The sequence below is a fragment of the Calonectris borealis genome, chromosome W (genome assembly GCF_964195595.1).
Source record: "Calonectris borealis chromosome W, bCalBor7.hap1.2, whole genome shotgun sequence".
In the NCBI taxonomy this organism is placed as follows: Eukaryota; Metazoa; Chordata; class Aves; order Procellariiformes; family Procellariidae; genus Calonectris; species Calonectris borealis.
Genome location: NC_134351.1, coordinates 51,108,607 through 51,114,752, shown reverse-complemented (window position 1 = coordinate 51,114,752; position 6,146 = coordinate 51,108,607).

Sequence of the window (6,146 nt, the reverse complement as noted above, 5' to 3'; positions counted from 1 at the left end):
TGCCATTTTATTCCTAAACACTGGATCTCCTGTGCGGGTCCCTTGACCTTACTTTGTTTTATGGCAAAACCGGCTTTCAGAAGGATTTGAATTATTTTCTCCCCTTTCTCAAAAACTACTTCTGCTGTGTTGCCCCATACGATGATGCCATCAATGTATTGCAGGTGTTCGGGAGCCTCACCCTGTTCCAGTGCGGTGTGGATCAGTCCATGGCAAATGGTAGGGCTGTGTTTCCACCCCTGGGGCAGTCGGTTCCAGGTGTACTGGACGCCCCTCCAAGTGAAAGCAAACTGTGGCCTGCACTCTGCCGCCCAAGGGATTGAGAAGAACGCATTAGCGATGTCAATTGTGGCGTTCCACTTGGCTGCCTTTGACTCCAGTTCGTATTGAAGTTCTAGCATGTCCAGCACGGCAGCAATTAGTGGCCGTGTGACTTCGTTCAGGCCACGATAGTCTACTGTTAGCCTCCACTCTCCATTGGACTTTCGCGCTGGCCATATGGGACTGTTAAAGGGTGAGCGAGTCTTGCTGATCACTCCTTGGCTCTCCAGTCGATGAATCAGCTCATGGATAGGGATCAGAGAGTCTCACTTGGTGCGATATTGCTGCCGGTGCACTGTTGTGGTAGCGATTGGTACCTGCTGTTCTTCAACCCTCAGCAACCCCACAACAGAAGGGTCCTCCGAGAGACCGGGCAAGGTAGACAGCTGTTTAATTTCCTCTGTCTGCAGGGCAGATATTCCAAAAGCCCACCGGTACCCTTTTGGGTCCTTGAAATACCCTCTCCTGAGGTAGTCTATGCCAAGGATGCACGGAGCCTCTGGGCCAGTCACAATGGGGTGCTTCTGCCACTCATTCCCAGTTAGGCTCACTTCGGCCTCCAATACAGTTAACTCTTGGGATCCCCCTGTCCCTCCAGAAATACAGATGGGTTCTGCCCCTTTATAGCTTGATGGCATCAGGGTACACTGTGCACCGGTGTCTACGAGAGCCTTATACTCCTGTGGGTCTGATGTGCCAGGCCATCGAATCCACACAGTCCAGTAAACCCGGTTGTCCCTTTCCTCCACCTGGATGGAGGCAGGGCCCCTCTAGTCCTGGTCATAGTATCCATCTCGCACTTTTTGCAAACGTGAATCAAGAATTCCTTCATTACAATCCAAAGTAAGATCAGCCCTTCTACTCTGTCTGGGGAACTGTTCACTGGAAACTGGACCGTCGTGAGACAGGTTTTTCCTGACAACTGGAGCAGCATTTTTCCTGGGAGAACCCCCTTGTGTGATTGTTTTTCCTTGCAACTCATGTACACGTGCCTCTAGGATGAAGGTAGGTTTTCCATCCCACTGCCTCATGTCCTCTCCGTGGTCACGCAGGTAAAACCACAGGGTGCCCCGTGGTGTGTACTTTTGATATCCTCTCTCTTGAGGAGAAAAACGCTGACTCCTAATGGCTGAGATACTGGTCTGTACGGGTGGAGAACAGGACATACCCTCTTGGAGTTGCTGGACCTCCCGGGACAGCTTCTCCACAGCCGAGACAAGGGAGGAGGAGATAGTTTCTTCGAAATCCCGGAGTCTGCTAACTATGTCATCTACCATTGGTGCTTCTTCCTCTTTCCAGCACAGTACTGCCAATGAACTGGCATACGATGCTGGTGCGCTCCGTACCAACTTCTGCCACATAGGTCGCGTGCACTGGACTTCATCTGGATCTTCGGGCGTTTGGTTGTTGTCCAGGTCACTATAAACTACCTCCAGCACACCTAATTCTCTCAGGTACTGGATACCTCTCTCCGTAGTGGTCCATTTGCCTGGGCAATATATAACATCTTCCTTGAAGGGATACCTTTCCTTCACGCCTGACAGCAGTCGCCTCCAGAGGCTGAGGACTTGTGTCCCTTGTCCAATTGCTTTGTCAATGCCCCCTTCCCTAGCAAGGGATCCCAGCTGTTTGGCTTCCTTCCCCTCTAATTCCAGGCTACTGGCCCCATTATCCCAGCATCGGAGCAGCCAGGTAACAATATGGTCGCCTGGACGACGGCTGAAATCTTTCCGCATATCTCGCAACTCATTCAGGGATAAGGATCGGGTGGTTTCCGTCTCGTTTATGAGTTCTTCCTCTTCCTCCTCCCCTCCTTGTGATGGCCCTGCTTTTCCATCATCCTTTTCTAAATGACCTGACTTCCGCTTCAAAGATTTCTTCTTCTGTACAGGGGTGACGGATACCAGCGACGGTTGGTCCTCTGGTTCAGCCGTAGTACCCGTCGCGAGGGTTTGGGTAGCTGCAGTGCCTGTCGCGGGGGTTGGAGTAACTGCAGTGACTGTTGCCGGGGTTTGAGTGGCTGCAGTGCTTGTCGCACTGGTTGGAGTAACTGCAGTGACTGTTGGCGGAGTTTGAGTAGCTGCAGTGCCTGTTGCAGGGGTTGGAGTAACTGCAGTGACTGTTGCCGGGGTCTGAGTAGCCATAGTGGTTGTTGTGGGGGTTGAAGTAGCCACAGTGCCTGTCGCAGGGGTTTGAGTAGCCACAGTGGTTGTCGTGCGGGTTGAAGTAGCTACAGTGCCTGTCGTGGGGGTTTAAGTAGTCACCGTGTCTGTTGCCGGGGTTGATCTCTGGACAGTATTCCTAAATAGTTGTTTAACCCTAAACAAGACCTCAACCACATTCAGGAGACATAGCAATATGAACATGCTTGTTTGAACATCCCAAGGATATTCAAAATTCTCAGGGAATATTGTGGACGTCTTCATGAAGAGGATAGAAGAAAAAGGAGTTTCTGGAGATATGGAAGGGAAGGTGAACAAGTGGGAGAAATTGTCCCATCCTGTCTCCCCCCTAAATTCATCCTCTGAGGTGAAGACGTAAGAAGTGTAATTATTAATAGTTTCCAAAAGGTAGCTCCCGAAGAACAGGAATGATGGCAGTGCTGAATACAGGCTCGTGACCAATAATTTTATCATAACATAAAGCCAGGTCACACAGTATAGCAAAGCAATGACCTTAATCCATTTCCCAGAGATGACCAACCCCACATAAATACTGATAATCAGCAGTATAGACAGCCAGTAAGGTGCTACATACCAAAACTCCAAGAACAGATCCAACAACTCTGAGAGCAAATAAACCAACATTGTGACAAGCGAGTACTAAACTGATATAATGAATGCTTATAATAAATTTGTTTTAACCCGTTCGGGTCAGATGTGTCGTTATCTCAACCCTTCGAGCCCCACGTTGGGCGCCAAAAAGGACTGTCATGGTTTAACCTGGCAGGCAGCCAAATACCATGCAGCCGCTCACTCACTCCCCCCACCCCCAGCGGGACGGGGAGAGAATCGGAAGGGTAAGAGTGAGAAAAACTCGTGGGTTGAGATAAAGACAGTTTAATAGAACAGAAAAGGGAAAATAATAATGATAATGATAGAATATACAAAATGAGTGATGCACAATGCAATTGCTCACCACCCGCGCTGACCGATAACCAAGTAGCAATTGGTACTTCCTGGGTCACGCCTACCGTTCATATACTGAGCATGACGTCACATGGTATGGAATACCCCATTAGCCAGCTGGGCTGGCTGTCCTGATTATGTTCCCTCCCACCTTGTGTACCTAGCTCAGTCAGTAGGCACGGGAGCTGTCCTTGGACTAGGAGGGCACTTAGCAACAACTGAAAACATCAGTGTGTTATCAACATTCTCCTCATACTAAATCCAAAACACAGCACTAGGAAGAAATTTAACCCTATCCCAGCCGAAACCAGGACAGCCTGAAAGAGGACTTGTGACCCCATGGAGAGCCTGTGCTGGAGCAGGCTCCTGGCAGGATCTGCGGCCCGTGGAGAGAGGAGCCCACGCAGGAGCAGGTCTGCTGGCAGGACCTGTGGCCCCATGGAAAGGACCCACGCTGGCACAGTCCATTCCTGAAGGACTGCACCCTGTGGAAAGGACCCATGCTGGAGCAGTTCTTGAAGAACTGCAGCCTGTGGGAATGACCCATGTTGGAGAATGTTGTGAAGGACTGTCTGCTGTGGGAGGGACCCCATGCAGGAGCAGGGGAAGAGCGTGAGGAGGAAGGAGTGGCAAAGACGAAGCGTTATGAACTGACTGCAACCTCCATTCCCCATACCCCTGTGCCCCTTGCGGGGAGGAGGTACAAGAGTTGGGAGTGAAGTTGAGCCTGGGAAGAAGGGAGGGGTGGGGGGAAGGTGTTTTTTAGATTTGTTCTTATTTCTCATTATCCTGCTCTGATTTGATTTGCAATAAATTAAATTAATTTAGAATCATAGAATCATAGAATCATTAAGGTTGGAAAAGACCTCTAAGATCATCGAGTCCAACCATCAACTCAACGCCACCATGCCCACTACACCATGTCCCTAAGCGCCTCATCTACACGTCTTTTAAATACTTCCAGGGATGGTGACTCCACCACTTCCCTGGGCAGCCTGTTCCAAGGCCTGACCACTCTTTCAGTAAAGAAATTTCTCCTAATGTCCAATCTAAACCTCCCTTGGCACAACTTGAGGCCATTTCCTCTTGTCCTATCGCTAGTTACTTGGGAGAAGAGACCAACCCCCACCTCGCTACAACCTCCTTTCAGGTAGTTGTAGAGCGCGATGAGGTCTCCCCTCAGCCTCCTCTTCTCCAGGCTAAACGGTCCCAGTTCCCTCAGCTGCTCCTCATAAGGCTTGTGCTCCAGGCCCTTCACCAGCTTCGTTGTCCTTCTCTGGACACGCTCCAGCACCTCAATGTCCTTCTTGTAGTGAGGGGCCCAAACCTGAACACAGTATTTGAGGTGCGGCCTCACCAGTGCCGAGTACAGGGGCACGATCACCTCCCTGCTCCTGCTGGCCACACTATTTCTGATACAGGCCAGGATGCCGTTGGCCGCCTTGGCCACCTGGGCACACTGCCGGCTCATGTTCAGCCGGCTGTCAACCAGCACCCCCAGGTCCTTTTCCTCTGGGCAGCTTTCCAGCCACTCTTCCCCAAGCCTGTAGCGTTGCATGGGGTTGTTGTGGCCGAAGTGCAGGACCCGGCACCTGGCCTTGTTGAACCTCATACAGTTGGCCTCGGCCCATCGATCCAGCCTGTCCAGGTCCCTCTGCAGAGCCTTCCTACCCTCGAGCAGATCAACACTCCCGCCCAACTTGGTGTCGTCTGCAAACTTACTGAGGGAGCACTCGATCCCCTCGTCCAGATCATTGATAAAGATATTGAACAGGACCGGCCCCAGTACTGAGCCCTGGGGAACACCGCTCGTGACCGGCCGCCAACTGGATTTAACTCCATTCACCACAACTCTCTGGGCTCGGCTGTCCAGCCAGTTTTTTACCCAGCGAAGAGTGTGCCTGTCTAGGCCGTGAGCCGCCAGCTTCTCTAGGAGAATGCTGTGGGAGATAGTGTCAAAGGCTTTACTGAAGTCCAGGTAGACCACATCCACAGCCTTTCCCTCATCCACTAGGTGGGTCACCTGGTCATAGAAGGAGATCAGGTTGGTCAAGCAGGACCTGCCTTCCATGAATCCGTGCTGGCTGGGCCTGATCCCCTGGTTGTCCCGGACATGGCTTGTGAGCACCCTCAAGACGAACCGCTCCATAATCTTCCCCAGCACCGAGGTCAGGCTGACAGGTTTGTAGTTCCCCAGATCCTCCTTCCGGCCCTTCTTGTAGATGGGCGTCACATTGGCAAGCCTCCAGTCGTCCGGGACCTCCCCAGTTAACCAGGACTGCTGGTAAATGATGGAGAGCGGCTTGGCAAGCTCCTCCGCCAGCTCCCTCAGTACCCTTGGGTGGATCCCGTCCGGCCCCATAGACTTGTGAGCGTCCAGGTGGCGTAGCCCCAGTCAAGTCTGTTTTGCCTGTGACAGTAATTCCTGAGTGATCTCCCTGTCCTTATCTTGACCCACAAGCCTTTTCTCGTATTTTCTCTTTTATAAAAGCTGGGGGAAGAAGGAGGAAGGGGGGATGTTCGGAGTGATGGCGTTTCTCTTCCCAAGTAACCGTTATACTTGGTGAAGCCCTGCTTTCCTGGAAATGGCTAACCATCTCCCTGCCAATAGGAAGTAGTGAATGAATTCCTTATTTTGATTTGCTTGGGCATGCAGCTTTTGCTTTACCTATTAAACTGTGTTTATCTCAACCCATG